This window comes from Neodiprion virginianus, chromosome 4, assembly GCF_021901495.1.
Source record: "Neodiprion virginianus isolate iyNeoVirg1 chromosome 4, iyNeoVirg1.1, whole genome shotgun sequence".
In the NCBI taxonomy this organism is placed as follows: Eukaryota; Metazoa; Arthropoda; class Insecta; order Hymenoptera; family Diprionidae; genus Neodiprion; species Neodiprion virginianus.
In genome coordinates, this window is record NC_060880.1 from 2,552,436 (window position 1) to 2,576,160 (window position 23,725).

Consider the following 23,725-nt stretch of genomic DNA (forward strand, 5'->3'; position numbering starts at 1 on the left):
TCGGGAAGTCAAGGAAAAGTTAGGAAATTTTATGAGCGTATTATCGTATATAGAAAGAACACGAATTATGGGTTAACTCATGGAGAAGTAGTAAAATTGTGAGAAGAATTTTTATCAATGTTCTCCGGTGCATCGTGATGGTTAAATAGATCGTAAACATGTTTTTTTGTTTTTAATACATTGATTAGAAGCTGTGTTTTATCAGATATTATACAGAAATTGGCGATATTTTTTGTTCGGATTTTAGTAAGCGGTGAATAATTATAGTCTGGTTAGGAAAAAAGTCAGGAAAAAAGTTTGGGAATTTATAAGTCTGAAGTTTGTAACTTTACTGCTGTAACGATGCATCGTTGGAAAAATTCTTTACCTTGCGAATTTAGGATCGATTGAAATTCGGTAAACTGTTGATAAAAATTATATCTCGTTATATTATTTTTACTGGTCGTTACCAGTGCCGAGTGATTGAATCGCGTCAAAAGGCGCGTGTGATTTTCTTTTCTATTACAAAGCGTAGGTATAGACATATTCAAAGCGTAGAGCAGGAATGCGGAAATATAATTAGCAAAGATTGTGCTACGAAAATCGATTCACAGACAACGAGATGAGCTCTGAATCCTTGATCGTATGTAACAATTACCTTTAATCCTCCTATATATATATATATATATATATATATATATATATTATTTATAACACCGTTGCGTGTAAACGTGCAAGTTTCACTTCGCACGCACGCACGCATTCACGCACGCATTCACGCACGCATTCACGCATTAAGTCGTGCACGTGCTGATATCAGCACGTGCGTTTCGGGTCAACGGTCTCACGCTCTAACAGGTAAATACATGTATATACATGTATGTACATGCACCCATACATACGTCATGCATAGATGCATGCAAGCCCCGCAGGTGTTTTCGTGCGCCATACGATGTACGGATCTCTCATCTCCTCGCGTCGATGCAACGCTTGCGGAAAATATATAATATATGCAAAATTTTCCCATTCCTTTCCTTCACTCATCGACTTCGTTGCTCTTTCCTCCCCCCCCCCCCCCCCCCCCCCACTCCCTCTTCCATACCCTTCCCGTTTTTTTTATTTATCGAAACATTCGTAGCTGTGCCGTATGTCATGTATGAATGATACCAGGGTATCCACAGATCCGGAAAACCTGGAAATGTCAGGGTAATGGAAAATTTGGAATTGTCGGGTGATTTTTAATTTGGTTGGAAAAAAAAACTGAAAATATCAGTTTTATATCGTGGCAATTGGAAACGATTTCCTCGAGGTAGGAAAAGTTTACTTTTTTTACGTTTGGGAAAAACAAATTGGCTTAAACTGACTATTTTTTTTTTTTTTGCTGTGCATTATATTTTTTTTCGATTTCGAATTGAATTTGAAACGAATATAGGGTTAATAAACTAAGCGATTTTAGGTTTCAATAATTTGGTATAGAACTGGGAAAATGTCAGGGTAAACTAGGCTTTTGGGTCCTGGAAAATCTGGTAACGTTATGAAATTATTTTCCCGAAAAAATTATAGGCCACCCTGTGTATACCTGATTCTTCGCTCGTACGTACATACATGCATGCATACATATATCGTTGATTGTGTATGACGAGCTGTTTTTACACCGGGTGTTAATTCTAGTCCTGTCCATCACCTTGCACAAGAATATCGCTATCGCGGTGGCCAGAAACGTCTCGACGCGCGGGGGAGACGATAATCTATACCGCATAACTATATGCATACATATTATACGTAGGTATAACAAGACCTCAGGGTGGCAAAGATATAGGGAGGGGAATTCACGCATCAGGAGAAATCGCGAAGCTACATTTGCTCGATCGATTTATATATATATATATTTATATATATTTATATATATATATATATGTATACACGCGCACACGCATGTATATACGCATAAAGGACTTCAAAACACGTTTCGCATAATTATTTACACGAATTTAAATTTCTCATGTCAGTGTCCAACGTACACGCACACATATACTTGGTCTTTCGTATATTATACCGTATAATTTTTGTGTTTAATATAATACAATCGTCTGTATACGAGACACGTATGGATAATGTGTACGTCCGTTTATTATCACATGCTCAATTGGAAATGTCACGGAGAATTTATAAACTGTTGCAGTTCATGCTCGAGCGAAGTTATAAATGTGTCTGTTATTTCGCAAGAATGAAGAAAAAAAATAACGTTTATATATTTATATAAAGACGTATATTAACCAAAAGGTGTAAAATCATTATTATCTATAAAGACAGGGAAATTGAAATGAAGCCGTGCAACAGATGAGCAACAATACAAAGAGAAACAGGAGATTCATTCAGTTAGTTGAATATTTGTTTATTTTTTTATTTTTAGCATTTCTGGTAGCGGAAATGTTCGATTATGAATTCCAATTTTTACACGTCTATGGATAATGAAAATGATAATCTTGTGAAATTTAGTACATTTGTTAGTGTTAATAGGAACGCTAATTAAATGTTCATGAGAATTTGGTGAGTCTCGAGTAGATAATCACTAAATATATCGATTATACCTACAAGAACCTAAATAGTTCCGGGAATTTTAACGTTTAATAGTAAACATGGAGATACGTGTTAAACTGATTGATTGCAGTGGTGAAGAAAAGAACAATTTAGAAACGATTTCAATACAAAGAACAAAGGAAAGAAATTTTTTACTCTTTGAGACGATTTCACTTTATTAAATTGTCGCCAGATTTCGGTATCTGAATAAGAAACTTTCATTTGGTAGATATATTTAATTTCGAAATAGTTGAGGGATCGAGTGATAGTATTTACCAACGAAATTTGATAATTACGTTCAATTTCGGAGCGTGTATTGATTAGCCCTTGAAATCCGGTACTCCCATCGTTTGAAAAAAGTAAATAAATAAAAAGAAAACTTCAACCGCCAAAATTTTTCTTGATCAAAATATGTAAAAATGGTATTCGACGCTGAACGAATATATTTATTTTTAACGACAATCTTCTGATCGTCAAACTTTCTTTACAATGCCCGAAAGCTTGATCAATTTTTCAAGAATTTTTTGGTCGAAAAGTAAAAAGTAAAAACAAAAGAGAATTATGTACATATATATATATATATATATATATATATATATATATATATATATATATATATATATATATATATATATATATATATATATATATATATATGTATATATATATATATATATATATATATATATATATATATATATATGTATATATATATATATATATATATATATAGGACTTCAGGGGCATTGATAGTTAGATCATATATCTATACGTACGAATAAACTTGTTTGACTTGATTGACGATAAAAAGAAGAATAAGAATTGTAAAAAAGTGAAACATGGTCGATATAGTGGGATCGATTAATTTCCTTTAATTAGCAAGATAAATAACTATATTACAGTATACGCATAAGCGAATAAAAATTAAAGTCAGGATAACGGTTGTTCATTTTTTCATCGCGTATATAATGCGCTTTATAAATATATGTGCAAACAGATTAACGTGCGGATTAAAAAGAAGGTAATTCTCTGTCTCACGTACCCGCAGCAGGTATATAATTAATTATATGAATTAGCGATATTTTTGGGACAAGATTTCGTTGTACGTTCGGGGGAAAAGTTTCTTTCAATTAAATTAAAGTTTCATAAAATTCAAAAAATTTTTCCATTACCATACCGCACTTGAACGGACTCTCGTTTAATCTGAAACAACATCACAATTCCCTTCTTCGTTGAACATAAATAAATCGCTGTTGCTTTTTATTAATACGATCGTTGACAATGTGAATTTATAAAATGTTTTCTTTTTTATTTAACATTTTTTTAAATCGAACAAGACTCTGTCTACCTTGAATATATTTTCGTGCTTCAGATTGGACAAAGGAGTTTGCAAAACAAAAATAAAAAAAAAAAAGACAGCGTCCTGTCGTAACAAACAGTTATTTTTTCCTCCTTAGTGTAGATCGCGTAATGCAGGATACAGCAACAATAATAACAACAAAAACAACCCCCTTCACTGAAGGATAAAACGTGGCGTTGCTGCGGGTCCCGTTTTCACCAATCGTTCAGCGATACTCGACTGACAATGAGAAAGTCCTCGGCTTGTTCGTGCAAGTTGTACCAGTTCGGAATCCCCATCGGCTTGAACCCGCGACGCGTGCAGTTTGCACCGTGGCCCTAACTGCATCGCGGGCCCAAGTCCACCCCCTCTCCTTGAGTCCCCTCGCCGCGGGGCCTCAAGGCACAAAAATAAGCTTGCGAATTCTCCACGCTGCGTGTATAATGTAGGTACATGCATGCGTGGGTATGCATGTACACATACGATATTACGATTACACGATTGCACGGTGTACGCGAGGCGATTCTTACGCTGCGTTACATTATACGAGGTTATTTTACGCCGGGGATATTTTTAGCATCGGGACAACAGTTAACCTCTTTAACGCACCTCTCGGTTTATAACCCTGCAAACGTGTGCAAAGCATCGCCGATTACTCATCCACCTTAAAACCTGCAACGATAATTTTTTCTTCTCGTTTTGGCTTCGTTTATGTTTTTCGTTTTTCGTGTTTTTACTTTGATTTTTTAACCACCGATTAACGTCCTCCCATCTTCTTACCCCGAGATGACGAGAGAGAGAGATGAGTACACTTGGTCACGGTGATTCTGGGACTGTTAATTTTTTCCAAGACTCGCTTACGTTGGCAACGCTGTATCAGATCGCAGCGCCACCGCCGGCCCGCCTCGAAACAGGATCAATCTTTGCAAACGTGACGTAACCCATTACCATAAAATTTAACCCAAAAATATAAAATGCGACGGTCATGGGTCAAGTTATGCTTGCAAAGGTAATCTAACCCAAAAATATAAAATTCGACGATCATAGGTTAGGTTACGTCTACAAAGATAACCTAATCCAAAAATATTAAATTCTTCAATCATAGATTAGGTTATGCTTACAAAGGTAACCCAACTCAAAAATAAGATACAACGACCATGGGTTATGTTTTGTTTACAAAGTTTCGCGGTCGGCCGGTGGTGGCGCTGCGGGTTAATTCTGCATTGCCAACGTAACGGAATCGTCGAAAAAATTTCACTCCTCAGAATTACCGCGATCAAGTGTACGTTATACGGTCCATACTCAACACATGTTCATATATCCTCGAAGATCCTGCAGTCCCTGCCCATTACAGTATCTGTACGAATACCCATTTCAACTTGTACCGTAATTGAATTCTCATATTGCGAATCACCGCTATATGAATATAATGAACGCGTGTAGTGTGGATTTGTAAATATTTTACATGTTTTTAAATTATGGTTTACCACGATCTTTCCTTCTCGTTTATTATTATTTATATCAGGTCGATGACGAGGCCCATCAGAAAATGCGACGTGTTATAAATTTCCATTATAATCCAAGTAATTTTTCTTATAATCTGCGATACGTCTTCCTGCAAAAAACCTTCGTCTTTATTTTTTTTTATCATGGCCGAAGCTATATCCGGATTATTTCCATAGTTTTTTCGCGTACTTATCGTTTACAACTGCAGCATTTAAATCGCTTGACGTTATGTTTTTTTTTTTTGAAAATTATTCTCACATTGCGAGAAAAACGGGAAATTTCTGAAAGATGTTAAAAAATATCTTGGAATCAATCCAAAAGTATTTCATTGCTAAAAAATAAATGAATTTCGAGTTTTCACTTATCCAAGGAAAAAATGACTCGACAGGCGAACCCAGCGAGGGGAATAGCAATTACATGTACTCCAATCTTAACGTACAGTAAAATAAACATACATACGCGAGGTATAACTCGATAGGAAATACAACGTATCGAGTTTTAAATTTTCGTTTTAAACTGAACGGTTTAAACGAGAGATCGCACGAGAGATCTCGCGATCAATCACCGCGCCCGTTCGTAGATTAAAAATCCAAAACATACATCACGCTCTCCTCCTGTACTTCTCAAGGAATTTATTATACACGATGGGGCCTCTCTCTCCTCTTCTAACGTTACTAAACTACCAAGCGCGGCTGTGGGACCGCTGAAATATCCTCGCCAACGACTAAAAGAACGCCCGGCGGCGGCGGCGTCGTTGTTGGGCCGGGGGCCCCGTGAACCAGTGACCCACTGGGCCCCCGGTTCCCGCGTATTTTGGTAGCGACCTGGGCAGAGGGCCGCTTCTCTCGGTGCCGCCGGGCCTCATGCAGGCCCCGGTCTACGCCGGGTTCGTCGACCCCGGTCAGGTGTCGCCTCGGCGGTCGTCGGGCCCCTCCACCCCATCCACGTCCTCCTCGGCTGGCCCGAGTCGGGGCCCGTGGCTAGTAGATCGGTCCCGCGGTCTGCGTCTTCTTCTTTATCTTCTTCCTCCCCATCTTATTCGCATTCTTTATCCTATACGGAGAGGAGTCAGGGCGTCTGGGGCTTCGGATGTCTTTAATACAAGTCTGTTTCTTTCTTCTCCTAAATTTTTTTTTTTTTTTTCCCCTCCTCGTCTCGCCTTTTACTTTACACAATCTACTCAGACAGCGGGCCTAAGTCGTACTTTATGGTATATATTTACATACCTATGTATCCATAACGCAGTTATTATGAATAACGTATGATTTTGTGGGAAACGTACGGTTTGAATAAGAAAAAGAAATAAAGAAAGATAGCAAGAAAGAAAAATCAAGAGTGTCGCAATTGATAGAGATATTGAAGAAAAAATGCTTTCTTTTCTTTTTTCACCTCTGCACCAAAACTTCCCATTCATATTTGTAATAATTACGTTTCGAGAGGAATCCTAACCTCTTTGCATCCGCACTTACATACGTTTAGTTGGCAAAGGAAACGACAGACCGTAACACGCGCTTGTAGTATTAACGCTTACACATGTGTAATGTATATTATACATACATCCGTATTATATGTAGTCGTTTTGCCAGGGAACCGATCAAGATGCCGTTAGAACAGCTGACGGTACGGAATAGAAGAAGAAGAATGTCTTGCATGTGTTTTACGTATATATGTCGAGGTATGTTGATATGGAAACTGGTACGTGAGCATCCGCGGAACACCGTTCATGCGGTACGTTCCGTCTTGGCAATGGATTTATGGAATTCAGAGAAAGATTTGCCGCTTCGTGCGATCGCTTCGTTCGTTTATCCCACGTATATATACGTATACACACATACATATATATATATATATATATACGATATAGTTAGCTACGCATACGTATAATTATCTCGGGTTCAAACGCCGTGTCCTTTTCACCCTGTAATTGCATTGTATTTATTACTCTGTAGGATTTCCTTCGATAATTGCATATTACAGTAAGTATTACACTGCATAAAAAAAAAAAAAAAAAAAAAAACATTGTTCCAAAACGTAGAAATATAATATTAATAACAAGAGCTCAATCTTTGACGGCATTTTTTTTTTTTTTTTTATTTTCCGTCATTTGGAACAATATTTTTGGATATCATCTGTAACGTTCGAATGTTCTATATTTTTTTTTTTTTCTGCGATGTCCATTTGTTTTGAAAAAAGAACTGGTAATCGGATTTCATATTTTGAATATTACACAATGCATCGTGCAATATCGAATATCAAATTTTTAACTCCTTTGGACGAAACGAATGAAAAATAAAAAAATAAAATAAATAAATTGGAAGTTGGTGTACAGGATTTTTTTTTCAATGTCACCGAAGACTGTACCCTGAAATGTTTCCTATAAATTCTTCATTTCTTTCCTTTTTCCTTTCAACCCGTTTTTTGTTTAAGCTGTGCCTATTATACCGGATACAGTGAATTTTCATCGGAAGTTTTTACTTTTGTGGAGATGTTATGGAAAGTGTGCAGGTGTGGAGAAAGCCAAGTGTATCTATAGACATAACGCGGATATAATTATTCCGTTACAAGGGGCAAGATTTTCTTCGTTATATTGACTAAAATTTATTCATATTTACAACAATCACTTTTTTTACCCTGTACATTGTCGTTTATGCAAATATTTGTGGAAAAAATATACAGTGCGTGCATATTAATCTGACGAGTCTACATGTATACCTATAATGGTTTTGATTCCTCGATTTTCCTCGTACAAACGGTTTTTCTCTTTCTTCTGATAATCTCTTTTTATTTTTCATTCATCATCCATTAGAGTAGACCGTTATTATAATATATATAGGGTAATTCCAGGTGAGATGGCCAATAGGTAAGAAATAGTCTACAGTATAGTCCAATTCAGTAAAGTACATGAGAAAATATACTGTAGAGATCGTCTCTTACAAGCTATTGGTCGTCTCGCCCGGAATTACCCTACATAAATGCAACGTCATCGCAATTAAATGACTCTTTTTCGTTCGAAAATCCTCGAGGTCGATAAACTTTACAATACAATTCTTCCGAAATAAATAAATAAGGATATAAAAGAAAAGAAAAGAAAGAAAGAAAGAAAAAAAAAAAGATTCAATGGAACAACGATAACAAAAAATACAACGAAGACGAGGATCGGAGTATCTATGCAGCGAAACGGTTAAAAAGTCGATTCTCGTTCCTTTCCAGTTTGCCGTTAATTATGGGTTGTATATGTATATTTGTAGAACCGATACAGCCAATCCGTCGATGTCAATTATCGACATACCGTCTGTTTATATACTTAAATATACTACAGTGTAACACGTAACGTAAAAATCGTATTGCATTAAGAAATTCCGCGATCATTATTTTCTTTTTTCTTGTTCTTTTTTTTTGCTCCATATCAGTCGCCGTGGCGGTACTCGAAAAATCCTCCGTCTCTGAAGGAGCAAGGACCGCGGAGTTGTGGTCCGAAGACAATCGCGGCGAGCCGTTAGCTCTTCGTAGCGGGGACTTGGGGCCCGGCCCTCAGGCCCCGGGGCGAAGCCGCACCGAGCACTGGGCAACTGGGCAAGTTGGACGCCTCGGTCATGCACCTGTGATAGTGAAAGTGCTCTCGTGATATCCCCACCGTCTGGTTCTCCTTCTTCTTCTTCTTCTTCTTCTTCTTCTTCTTCTTCTCATTTTTCTTTTTCTTTTTCTCGTTCTTCTTCTCGGATCCTCCTCTTATTCCCTACCCGCGGTCTCCGACCTCAGAATCTTCACGTTTTTATTTCATCTTCTTTTGCTTTTTCATACGAAATATGCTTCAGGAGTTATTGGAAGGACTAAGGTTGCCGTAATAATCTCTATGGAAACTTGCTCCGGATAAAATTTACAATTGTAATTATACGGGCGTTTTTGGTTTTATCTACTTTTGCAGGAAATTTCATTTGACGAATTTTTCCATATGTCGTTTTATTATAGTATATGTATGTTATACTTATATTTGATACTTGATATATGTATATTGGTTTTTATTTTTATCTTGTTTTATCGTTCCTGTTATGTCGCACAGTTTTAGCGAAATTAACAAGCACGCATTCGTGCTGCGGTGATTCAGTTTCAAATTAAATATTCAGATATGTACGCGCAGGAATTACATAGACACAGAGTTTGAAATAAATTGAACGTTGTTTTGAACGATTGATTGAATTTAAAAAAAAAAAGATCCTTTTAAGGTTCTTTCTTTACATTTTAAAATACGCAAATTAACAAGACGTGTATGGAAAATCTCGAGAAATCAATCTGCTCGATGTATTTGAAAAATTACAAATATTGGATATGGAAAGTATGGAGAAATTGTGCGGCGAACTTGAAAATGAGAAAAGCCGAAAATCAAGATTACCAGGATTCAGAACGTAAAAATATCGAAAATTCACAGCAAAGAAAGATCAAAGTGGTGGTATTTCACCAAGCCCGAAATTCATAGAGCTGAAAATCTTGGATCATTCGGAATTTCGATGCTTCAGATTTTCAAGTTTTCTCATTTTGGCGCTCTCGGAACTTTGACTTGTCGGAGTTACGTCCTTCCGGCATTTCGTGCATTCGGAACTTTGAGCCGTGGAGTTTCGAACCATCCGAAATTTCGATGTTTCCTCAAAGTTTGATTACTTAATTTGAAGTTCCACCGCCAGAAAATTCAGAATTTGACGTTTTCGGAATTTTTCAAATTTTCAATTATCATACTTGCGTATCCGCACTGGGAGAAATTTTTAGTCTCGTTTACCGCTCAGACCTGAACTATTTTAATTTTTTACCACAATCAAAAAATATGGTTCCAGGTAGAAAATAGAAATTAGTTTTCTAGCTGTTACCAGAAAGTCTAGTATCCGTTACCATTCTTTCTCATTGCGATCACCGTTACTACATTTTTTCTAACTGTCGCGAAAATTTAACGCTCGCGCAACAATAAATTGGCGTTCAAGCCTTGTCTAACTAAAAAAGTAGAGTAAATTTCACAAACTAATTTTCCGTTGCAATTACCAAAAAATTAAGGATCGACAATAGCGCAAAATGGTTACGCACACCTCGTTTTTCCTAATTCCAACAATATTCAAACAGTATTTTTTTTTTTTTTAACGACACCTGTTTCACTCAACTCTTCTAGTTACTGTAACAAATGAAATTTTTCTCAGTGCGTGTATAATTCTGCAATTGCACGCGTACACAATATTAACGACAGGCGGGCTTGCGAAATGTGGATTTAAGATATTGAGCGACGCTTAGAACCCAGAGGGGGGCTTTCTTTGGAATCGGGATGAATTCGTGTCGAAACGGAATGACGCCGTTTTATCTCGAGAAGAGTGAGTTTGCGTACCTCTAACTTTGCATATTACCTACCTAACATATATGCTTCATCATTTGGTAATGTACACGCGTGTAATATCGATGCGATCTTCGCGTACCTACCCACCTACCTATAACCGTATAATATATTTCGTTACGCAAGTTATTTGTGTATCAGGCGCATGTGTAACATACGCACGCATGTACATACATGCATATATATATATATATATATATAAGGCGTGTGTGTTAAAGGACGTTACGTTACGTTCGATTACGTCGCGCGATTCTTATTTTTTTATTTTTTAACTATCTCTCTCTCTCTCTTTCCGTCTTTCTCTCCGCTTTTATTATTATAATAACCCGCGCTGAGATTTTTCGCAAGGAAACGAAATTTAATACAACTGCGCAAAAACCGAGGACGGTGTTTGTAATATATAATATACCGTTTATTTTCTTTTTTTTTTCTTTCTTTCCTCAAATTTCAACCCATTACTTTCTACTATATACACATAACTCTGCGCGTGAATATATTATATATATATATATATATATATATAATATATATAATGTTCTTTGCACAGTTTTCATCGATTTCTTTTCAGCAGTATTGAAAATCGCTAATGTTTTATGTATTATCATTTATACCTGAAATCGAGAAACGAATTGATATAAACCGAACATTAATTATTACGGGTACATTGACGACAGCTGTAGAATTCCCTGTCGTATCGTACTTTGTACACTTCAATTCGTCGGCGTCGTTTCGTCTGTATGACGAGAAAAAATAAATAAATAAATAAATAAAAAGCAAACGAACGAAAATCAAAGAAACGACACGCAGTCGCAGAGTATTCGTAGATGTTCAAAGATCCCTAAACGTGTCAGGCAGTTCATCAGGTTAGATTGTAGAGGTATATAAGCTGTTCGGCCTCTAACGGTATACATAAACAGCATCGTGCAGATCGTACATGCATAATGTATTTTAGATATTATAATGGGCGAAATTCGCAGCTATGCGAGAGCCGGTCAAGTATTAAGTACAGGCATCGTTAATCGGCCGTTTCACGTTGCACGATGGAAGAAAAAGAACGACGGTTCATTTTTCGACTACTTTTGGTACAAATAAGGTATAACAGGGCACGGATTCGCGAAGATATTGTAACAAGGCGATGAAGTTAGTAACGTAAGCGTAACGAATGAAGCATGGAATAAATCGTTGTATTAATTTTAGAACGATTTTCAAGGAGTTGGAATTTTTTAAATACCAACTTATTTTCTTTGTTATGATTTACTAGATGAATTTCCGGGACAATGTTAAGGCTGCGAACTAACGATTTTTCTCAACATGCATCGTTAACGGGTAGTAATAACACATTTTGTACACGAAATCAAGGGTCATTTTCACCAATTCATCTTAGAAAAATGAATCGATACTTTTCAATTTTGGTTTTCATACATGTTAATGGAAAGCTTGAAGTGTGATGAAAAAAAAAAAACTTATTTTTTTTCAAATTACTTTAACGTAAAATGGCAGTGGAGTGGCTGATGAAAAGAAATTTCTTTTTTTTTCCACCTGCGAGTCGCAATTTTCAATATAGAACAAAAAAAAAAAAAAAAAACCGATAAAGATTCTAAAAGGAGATGCCAAAATCTAGCGAAGTGCGTAAGGTTTTTCAGAAATAATAATCTTTACAAAAGTGGCGACAATTTGATGGATGAAGTTTTTTTGTTCACCACGTTTTTCCTTTAAATTGATACCATTTTTGTAAGAATTATTATTTGTGAAAAATTCTACGCACTTCGCTAGATTTTGGCATCTTTTTTTTTGTTAAATCTTTTTCGTTTTTATTTTTTCTTTTGTTCCGGATTGAAAATTGCGACCTGCAAGTGGCCACCCGTGGAAGTCATTCAAAAAAGTTTGCCTCGTCAGTTTCTCCGCTGCAATTTTTTTTCTTTACAATGATTGAAAAAAAAAACAAAAAGAAAAAAAACTTTCTCTCACACTTTTCAAGACTCATATCAAACGCGTACGAAAAACGGAGTTGAAAAATATTCATTAATTTATCTTGTATAATTTGAAGAAAACGATCCTTGATTTCTTGTACACAAGGTGTTGTTACCCCTTGAAGTAACGTTTGTATTAACTTCAACCTCGTGTGTCGATTGGCCGGGAGCACCGGCCCCAGTCTTTGCAGCTTACTCATAATTATTCATTATCATAAATTCGGATTAGAAATTTTTATTTTCGTTAATAGACAATATCGCGGCTGATCGCGCTTACATACCGATCACACCTCCCATGCCTCGCATTTTTATTAGTCGGGAAAGCTTCGTCTGACTTTCGAGTTCGTCGACCGGCTTCGAACTGGACTGAGGAGACTGACTGCAGATATATATATATATATATATATATATATATATATGTGTGTTGTATTATACGGAACGCCGCGACGGTATTTTATACATATATGTATATTTATATATAATATATATATATATATATATATATATATATATATTTATATAAATTTAGTTGTGTGCCATCGACATTATATGTATCGAAGTTGTATGTACCATGTATGTATTCCCGCGAAACTTTTCGATTTGCAAATATATGTATATATAGTTTATGTATGCTCGTTTTTGCATATCCAGGACTCGTATTATATTTAGAAAACGTCGATTAACGCCGATCGCGGAATATCGAGAAAAACCTGATACGTTCTCTTATATATGTATTAATTATATCTACCTTCAAATTTCATCTCGATGATAGTCACCGAGTGATTTTTATCTATATATATGTTGGAGTGTTTCAGAATAATTTTTTTTGTTTTTTATTCCGCTCGCACTTGTACCCTGAAAAGCTTGTTTTTGGTAAAAAAAAAATAAGCTCCTCAAAAGACGAGGTCTGTAGCTTACGTGGAATGGTTGCCAGAATCGCATTTCGTGGATAAAAATCATGAAAAATTCATTGCCGTGCCATTTTGGCAAGAGCATTTTCTTTTTTTTTTTTTATTGCCGCTAGAAAAGTTGTTTTCGGTTTTGAAAAGAAATCCCGTGGAACGGTGAGCTCGATTGGTTTTGGAAAAGTGTTATAAAATGCGATTGTACAAAACGAGAATGTACCGAGTGATGTCAAATTGAAAATTGTTCAAGCGATCGTTCAGACAAAGTCTCAAAGAGAACTGATGTTCAAAATAAATATTGGACGATCCTGCTTGCAAAAGATCTGAGTGATTTAATTACAAAAAAAAAAAAAAATCGTTTATCCGCTTTCAGCTGTTCGAATTAAAAATCCGATTTTCTCGATGTAAGTCCCGAGTTATGGAAAACAGAAAAAAGCTTCAATGACTGCATGGAAGTGACGAAGGATTTGAAAGTTGTCAATGAGATAGAAAAGTTTAATTTACCGTGTGACAAAAGATGAAGATCAGGTGCAATGTCTCTCTTTCAAGCCCTTAAGCACCACGACCGAATTATATTCCCTGGCTGTAAAATGGGGAGGTTAAAATCGACTTTGTCCGTAAATGAAAAAAAAAAAAAATTATTTTTATACGACAGAAATAATGATTGTTCTTTATTATATATCCTCTATAATTCAACGTATATCGCAGTCCAATTTTTTATGGATCGTTAACAAGGAACAATGGTCGAAACAGGTCAAATTAATCAATTACTCACTATTTTTTACACAAAAATCGGATTTTGCAACCCTTTGCCCAAAATGCGCTGTCCGCAGCCATTCCACATAAGCTGCAGAGCTCATTTTTCTAGAGGCTTATTTTTGTCGTTGTCCGAAACAAACTTTTCGGAGTGCAGTGGCGAGCGAAATCAAATTTTATTTTATTCCGAAACACTCCAACAATCATAAATCATACCTTGTTTAAATGCCTAACAGTATATACATACATGCACAATATGTAGTCGGATATATACTATTGATTCGATTCGTTGACGACTTGTTTTGCTAATAAAAATTCGAGACACCTGCCGGTAGAAAATCTTTTCTTCACCGTATAAACACAAATACTTTCGGAGAATGTATGTAACCACAATTTTACTTTTTCATTGAATTCTGTACAAGCTTCCGTATTATTATAAAATCGTTTATTTTTAATCAATTGTTATTCAACATGAAAGACAATCACGCATAATTCCTGACCCAGGCAAATTGCATCGAATATAATATACGAAACGTAGTTTTCGATTTTACCACAATTCTTATTCCATTGGCAAACAGACTCCCTTATAAACTCCCCTCGCCTAAAGTAGTACGAAATGAAACGAGGCCTGATACGTACGTGATGCAAAACTGTCATAGTGTTGGCAGGCAAATAAGCGGAGAGCCGTGTCGAGAGTAAGTTTACAATTCCCTCGGGGTCGTTGATCTCCGGATACGAAGCTACGGCCTCAGGTTAGCCTTCCATGCCGCAAAGGTGCGAGCAGGCCGGTTGGTGCAACGGACGCATTTCGACTTCAGACGAAATCTCTCCAAAGTAAATGTCGCGGCGAAAAAGAAGTGAAGAGAAACGAAAAAGATTAAAAAACAAATAAATGTTGAAGATATTATAGTTATTATTATTATTATTATTATTGTCATCATCATCGTTATTATTATTTTCACAATTAATCGATACTGCGAGGCAACGTTGCATCAATGGTGGGGTAGGACCAGGACTCTTCCGCACTTCCTGTATTAATTCATTCTCGTTATTTCCATATTGGAAATGGAGAGATTAATAAATCAAAAAACGCAGTGAGTCAAATCTTTTCTTTGACTTTTATTTTACATGCAGGAGGAAGTACCGTCTTGACTTTTATAAAGTAGTGGCGTTAAGAGATTGGGGACTGTTCGGAACCATTGGCGCCTTGGAGGGCTCAAGGGTCTCAGGTTTCAAACGTCTGGCTCGCAAAAGCAGCTTGAGATTTGAGAAAAAGCAGATAACCATGTATCGTTTGAAGAGTTCTCTGTTTAAGGTTTATATTGCCTCTCCGGCGCTCTCAACGTCGTCGATTCGTTTTTGAATCCAGTATCTTAAGGAAACGTAATTCTGAGTACTAGTGATTCGATAATCCAACATTCCATAATGCAATGTGTAATGTTGGCATGCCTGTCAAAGTTACCTGCATCTCATTTTTCCCGAGTTTCGAACTGCAGGAGTTACTACATCGAACGTTCGCTCTCACCGACTTTGGCAAATTCGCTTTACTTGTTCCGTACCTTGACTCTCTTGTAGCAGGGACACGTTATTCTACTCTGTATTACTATACCGTTATACACGCGGCTCCGGTTTGCCGTGACTTACTGTTATCGAAATAACGCTGTTTAGGAAAGAAAATCGAACTTTATACACCCCCGATACTTCGAAGACGATCCTTCTCAGCTGCAGCTTAATGCTTCATACCTAATATGTACCTATTTAATCACGGGTCGTGACGATGTTTTCCAAAGAGGGGCTATTTGCACTTGTACAGATCAAGTGACGAGCGATTTCAATACTTGAATAATTTCATGCGATTCCCAATAATTTCATTGAAATTCCAAGTGATTTGTGCCTGTGTTTCGAACAACGCATTTCAATCAATTCTCATCAATTAACAGTCAACTTGAACCGATTTCTTACGTAGGAATCGTTTTTTTTTTTTTTTTATATAAAGTGGCTGATGGATATAAGACGTAAGAGGATGCTGACCTATTCTCATAAATTCGTATACCGTGTACCTAAAGTTTATCGCCGATTGAGGAGTACTGATCGTGACGCTCTCCAGTCCCTTCCTTTTCATCCTATCTTTTTGCACCGCGAACATCGAGCTGAGATCGAACGAGCTCCGCGGGTAATTCTGACTTAAGCCATGTCCCAATTACTATTCACCGTCGTTGATGTTGATACGGTCGACCAACTGCGACTCGAAGCGGCAGCTCCGTCTCCATTCACCAACTCGTCGACGTGTTCAGATATATATATACATATATATATACATATATATATGTACCTAGTTGCAGCGTCTAGAGATCCAATCACTTATTTACACAGACACACACACACATTGGTGTATATATAGTGTATATATATAGTATTGGCTACTGCAGTGCTGGTCGCGGATTTTCGAGCGATTCGATTTTTCGTCTTTGCCGATTTTCGGCACCGCATTACGTATCGCAATGTATATATACAATTTCGCAAGCCGGTGAAGATTTGCAATGAATGGCGAGAGATAGATAGATAGTTGGATATATAGATAGGTAGGTAGGTAGATATTTAGATAGATAAGTAGATAAATAGATAGATGTTTGTTATGTCCATACCGATATTGGGCAATTACACAGCGATAGAATAACGATACATGATACAATCAAATAAAAGTAGACAGAAATATAACTCAAACAAAATAGGCAAAGCAAAGAGAATGAGAAGAAATCAAAGAGATAGATAGATACATAGATAGATATAGTTTATTTTATTCATGGCAATATTGGACAAGCTTACTGGACATTGACTTGAAAGACGTGCATCGAAAGCAAATGAAAAAGTACAGGTGCCAAAGTAGGCGGAAAACAGACTTAAAATTAATTAAATATAGAAATTAAACTGAAGCAAGAAGACAGTGGCGGAGAGGCAAAGGTCGTCCCTAGCCTCGAAAAGAAAGAAACATAGACTCAGAAAGAGGTAGAGAGAGAGAGAGAAGGGGAGAGTTATAATTTTTTTAAAGTCCGTGCTTTCTTACATGAAGCTTAAGCTAGTAGCCAGAGTTAATAGCCAAACGCGTTAAACTTTTTGGAAATAGATAAATGCATTTTAGTTTAATCCTGATAATTCTGTAAAAGTAGGTATTGGGGGGTTTAAACGTGTTTCATAACATTTTTATGTTCGGACGTCATTGCCTACTTCGTTCGAATGAACATTAGAACGTTTGCCTGTTAATTATGTCTGCTAGTTTTCAGCCTCGTATATTTGACACTTTGTACGAAGAATCGGTTCGTTGCCCCGGAGTGGAATTATTGAGTATGTGCAGAAGCGTGCGAGGCGAATCGTAACCGCGGTGAAAGAAGTGAAAGAAGCGAATGAGCTTGGGCCGGAGATGTCGGCAAACCGTCTCTGTATACACACACAGGTTTTCTCCGTTTCGTTGACGCGGTATAATAATAGCATGAATAATTATTACAGAGACTGTAAATGGATTCGCCGATTTTACGCGATCCAAGAGAAACCATTACTTTCGGGTACATCCACCTTAACCGCAGACCTCATGTAGGCACCTACGGTATCGCTGGAAAATGATTAACCTAATCCTAGGTCACGTGCACTCTTATCATACTTCCATCCCTTCACCTGCAGCACCGCGCTTCAAACGCTGCACCGCGTTTACATGTACATATATATGTATATCCATTCCTCTGATTTATATTGTATATACGCCTCTCAAGTCCTCGGTCAGTGTCACTCTCGCTCGTAATACCTATACTTGCTACTGTGGCTACACTGCAGGTGGAGGTTGTTGATTTGCTTCGATGAAAACCACCGCGTAACGTTATTAGACACAGCTGTAGGTATGTGCACATTTCTTTATTATATGGACGTATTTTATATTTTTTCATAAACGGAATTCTCTGCGGTATACAAATGTCAAGTTGGCAGTTGTTGGCAGTCGGTGAAAGGACCCTGGTGCCTTACCTGCCTCACAGTCTCAACTTGATTCAACTCACACCTTCTCAAATCCCGTATTTTATATGTTACTCCTTTTCGATGGATGTAGGTTGTTGTAATCCATTACCGATCTTTTTGTTCATCGCCGAGAATACGGGGATCTCGTAACCGCGAAACCGTGCAGGTACATATACATATATATATAATAAATAATTCGTTCTTTGAAAATCTTCGGTCCTTTCTCGAAACTGTAAAAATTCTGGCATATACCGCGATATAAATATATTTATATACATATATGATCCGTCATTGCGTAACTACGACGATTTATAACCTGACGAACAATCCGTGAACGAGGAATACGAGCTTTCGGTGCTAAAACCAACCGCCATATCTATTTAAGGAACCTGATCCTTGTCTCTGCCTGTTACTGCCGCTGCCGATCTCCCGGTTTTTGGACCCTGGATGATCGGCAAGAGGGGAAGGGGGTAAGGATTCGGTTGGCACTCCTGCAGATTAACGTCGCGGTGCCAAAGAGCGTCGGCGTCGCCGGCCAAACCAGCGACAGGGCGTCGACCGCAACTTTCTCTCTGTATGCTAATTATCTCGCCGCTTGTTAATATATAAAGCTGCTCTAGTGTTTACGAGGACGATGTACTCGCGGTGAAGATGTATGAGGTATTCATGGGTTTCATAAGCGAGAATGTGATCGTTTCGCCAAGTCCGGAGCTATATTTTTCGTTTTATTTTGTTCTGCGTTATAGTTATCGGCGGAAAAGTTACTTCCGGAAATATGATGTAGATTTTGTCCGCTTGGTTCTTATTACATTTTATTTTCCTTCTCACGCAGACCCTTTTTATCATCTTTTCACCTCGATAGGTTTTCTGTATAATCATGTAACAAATATCTATCGTTATTGTTATACTATTGCAGCGCGTGGCCTATTATTCGTGACTCGGGATTTTTTTCTCCATTGTCCACCAGTAATTGGGATTATATATTTTTTCGGTACTTGTGTATGTACGGAGAAGGTAAAGGAAACCGTGTGGCGCATACGAAACAGAAGCGCGAAACGGTCCTCCTATACTCTTCCTCCCGTTATCCACCTCTTTGCTTTATTTGTGTTTGTGTGTACGTGTAATGGCTAATTTTTATTCAATTTTCATCATCGACAACGATCAAACACCACTCTACATACATATGCTTAAGTACATATGTACTTGCGGATCGTTGTTATTTTGTTACGAATACTATGCTCAGTCCCACTTCCATTTCGATTCTGTCTTCATTACGGTGACTTCACAATTGACCAATCTTGTGTGATTTATCAAAATTATTTTTGAGGTTTTCGAGATGGAGAAGGATTCTGCAGTTGTTATACTCGTTCTGTGGTGAACCTATTGCATAAGAAGCGTAGCTGAATGTTTTCGATATTCTATCCCGATACATATATATATATATATATATATATATATATATATATATATATAAAATACGATTGGTATGTATTATATATATAAACATCGAACGCAGAATCTAAACTCACCCACACAACATCTGAATCGACCTCTCGTGTAAATCTCTCTTTGTTCCAATGTATATTATGAACTTATCCACATCGCGTTGTCAACCGTGTGTCACTGGGTTATTTTTGTCTTACCTTATTCTGCGAGAAATTGTTAACGTCCATTAATCGCTCGATTCAAGTACATATTTCTCTTTCTCATATACATGTATACGATATATGTATGCGTGTTCCAAGGTGCATCAACCCGTATTAATTAATACGTAGATTTCGAGTTCACCTTCGAATATATGGTTAAATTACAGTGATTCGAGATTCCAACGTTCAGTATAATGAAAGCAGTAGCGTTGCACCTTGAGCGTTCCGGAGAGTTGAACTGCACGGGCTTTGGATCGTGTCTTATCGTTTCTGCATGACGTTGTACACGATCTTATAGTCTTTGTCGTAGTTGTTGTTGGTGTTGTTGTCCAGCAGCAGCGACACGAGGTGAGAAGTCGACGGGTACTCATAACATATAATAAGGCGGGTATCGCATGTCGCAGCGTGCAGCATTGCACTAGTATAATAACAGTACGCATGTAGGTATGTAACAACAGCTTTGGTACGTACCGCAAGGCGTAAAAAACAGGACAGCGGAGACAAAGTCCGACGTCTATCTGTGTCTTCGTATCCGAAAGAATGTGCAACCGCGGTTCCTGAGATCCTACAACTTACGTATTAGCAGTGCAGGGTGCGACGAACCCGGGATGCATTTACTGGTCACAAAGGAAACGCTCTCTTGTAAACATACCCTGTGCAGTTCTACGCTGTGAGTCGCGTTATCAATGAAACGTGAGCTTCGATGATCCTCCCGTACTGCACGTCCTAGTCGCGAATCACAAATATGAGGATTAACAACCTCCCCTTGCGATCTAAAAGTCCACACAGTGATTGGAGGTAGTATGGGTAGGTTATAGCGCGTACCCAATGGATGGGAGAATTCATGCTATCGAGAGCCAAGCGATATTGCCAGGCTGCAGTCGAGCCAACGATCGCTATCTTCAATTAATGACTGCTACTCGTGCAGTGGAAAGGTGAGTGTGTGTGTGTGTGTGTACCAGCACCTGAATCAATGATCGCGGCTCCATGCCGCCACCCGCGATCCGGTGTCGGCCAGTTCGATGTCGATTTCTTGCCGATATAATCGCGACCGATCGGGTCAAAGACCCATGACGAACGTGTGTGTATGTAGGTACAGAATGTCAGGTTCTGTGTACCATTCCTTCGTCTAGAATCTCGATGATGATTTACCCCGTGCACGTAAGAGATAACGAAACAAATATGTTTATTGATCGATGCGAAATCGAATTCTAGACGAGGAGAGAGGTGAGAGAAGAATTAACGAGCAATTCGGGAAGGGGACGATGCTTGATACTGACGGTGGGAATCTGGGTCGTCGTCCATTGTCGGATCCATTGTGTGAACTGTAAATCGCTGGATATGTACCAAGATCATTTCTGAAGGATCGCGTACCCCAGGGCCATCCGAATTCCGGTGTCTCCGTGGGCAGTATAGCTCCAGCCTTGCATTGAAGAAAGAAACGGAAACTGGAAAACGAGGAAAGGCACGCAACGGCGATGTCGAAAGCGGCGCCAAACTCAACGTGCTGCATGTTTCTATTCCTGTTCATGATGTCGAGTTCACTCGATTCGTTCGTTCTTACCGCGCTGGATGGTAATAAGCATATATACCTCCTGTGTCGGTGTGTAATTGAAATTAAAAACCGATTAGAAATGCTATCCGTGCCGGTGTAAGCATCTCCTCGCCAACGGGCACGCAATCTGGGTCAGCAGCGTCAGCGATCTCGGTGACGTCATGGCCGCTCTGCTGCTGCTCTTGCTGCTGCTGCTGCTGTTGCTGCTGCTGCTAAACGAAGTGCGCTCGAGCGCAAACCCGCAAACGAGTATACATTTCACTGGTGTATAATGTACTCATGTACTTATGCATGTATGGACAACCAATGCGAGTGAGTGAGAACGAGGGAACGACTGCCATCTACGTACAATCTTGGTGATTATTCGTCACGCGTTCGCATCTCACGTTGTACGTACTCCTCCTTCTGCCATCGCCACCACCATCTAATACGCGTGGTTGTTTTTTTCTTTCTTTTTTCTTTTCATTCTTTTTCTACCGACGAACGTGCGCTAATAGTAGGAAAAGTATATGGGCCATGTTCTTGTCTGGAATGCAAAGAGAATGACATAAATCCACCTTGGAGGTACCGAAACTGTATTCTGTGAAATATTTCTTTTCAGTCCAATTTTACTGACAGCCAAGTTCCAGAAAACTCTCGAATTTCACAGGTTTCTCTTTTTCTTCATTGGTGTTTTAAAGATATATTTGAAGTATGTACACGTTACACACGTATGTAGATCGTTTGGGTGTTAATCAGTCCTTTGTCGCACATGCTGGTCGTCGTATTGTACCAAGTCGTTCGTTACGATGATGTACACTGATTTCGGGAAAGCCGAAAACAACCGGCATCGTTGCCAGTTGTCGATCAGGATATCGCAGTGAGAATAAGCGGAGGATGCTCAGTGCAAGAGGGCGTGAAGATGGAACGAGTCGAGGAGAGAAGGGGCGGATATCGCCGTTCGCTCGTGTCCGAGTTGGAGTCGAGAGATCAGCGGCCCCTTGGGTTCGTTATTCCCACAACTAGCTGGACAAAAAGCGTGTCTCTACCGCTCCGGCTGCACCCTCAAACCTCGGATCAGGGGGGAACGAACAGAGGAGTTGAAAAGAGAATAAAAGGCAGAAGGAGAAGAAGAAGATGAAGCGAAGAGAATGCGTTCCGTTGAACCCGGAGTAGTCGTCCTTAGATTTTCATAAAAATAATTTCATTACCCATGCGAGTTCATGCAGGCTCGGATCTACACCAGACTCCATCAGGTTAAACGCCCCCCGCGTCCTTCTTCGCGATTCGGGATCGGCGTCGGGCTATTTTTGCGGGGATCGACGTCCGTCGTCCGCACCGCCGTCGGTGGTGGTGCGGATCCATCGTCGAGTACGTCGTAGCGGTGGCGTCCGTGCCGTCGACCGGGTTTCGGCGAAGCCATCGACCCCTCGACTCCGCACGCTCACCGCCGCCGGTGGCATACCTGCCGCCTTCTGCATCCCAGCGCAACGCACCGATTTAAGAAAGGAGCCGGAGCCGGAGCTGATCGACGACGTCCCCCGTGTCGCCGCCATGGCCGACTTAACGCTGCGAGTGACCTTTCTCGGTCGTTGCACGTCTTCGATACCCGATCCTCCGTCCCCGAGGACACCGGAGACCCGGGTCAACGTCTGTTGCACTTTCACCCCGAAGCGGAGGAGATTTAAGGGGTCCAAAGGCGCATCGATCAAATATGTAACACCGTAATTCGGGGTGCTGCTGGTCAAACGTAGCAGTTGGCAAAGTTCAGACTAACCGTTACACATCGAATTGACGAAACTCCGAATAGGTCCAAGTTCCGAATGGTCTAAACTGTGAACAGGTCCAAGTTCCGAAAGTCGAAAATTTGGAATAGGTCAAAGTTCCTAGTAGCCAAGACTCCGAATAGTCTAAACTCTGAACAGGTCCAAGTTCTGAAAGGAGAAAACTTGGAATAGGTCAAAGTTCTGAATGGTCAAACCACGAATGTTATCGACCTCCGGAACCTTGGTAACGTTCGGAGCTTTGACCATTCGGAGTTTCGATCTTTCGATGTAACAGTCAGTCTGAGCCTTGACGATTCGAAACTTGACCTGCGCCCGTCATTGATCGTTGGAATTTGCAGTCCATTAATCGTCGG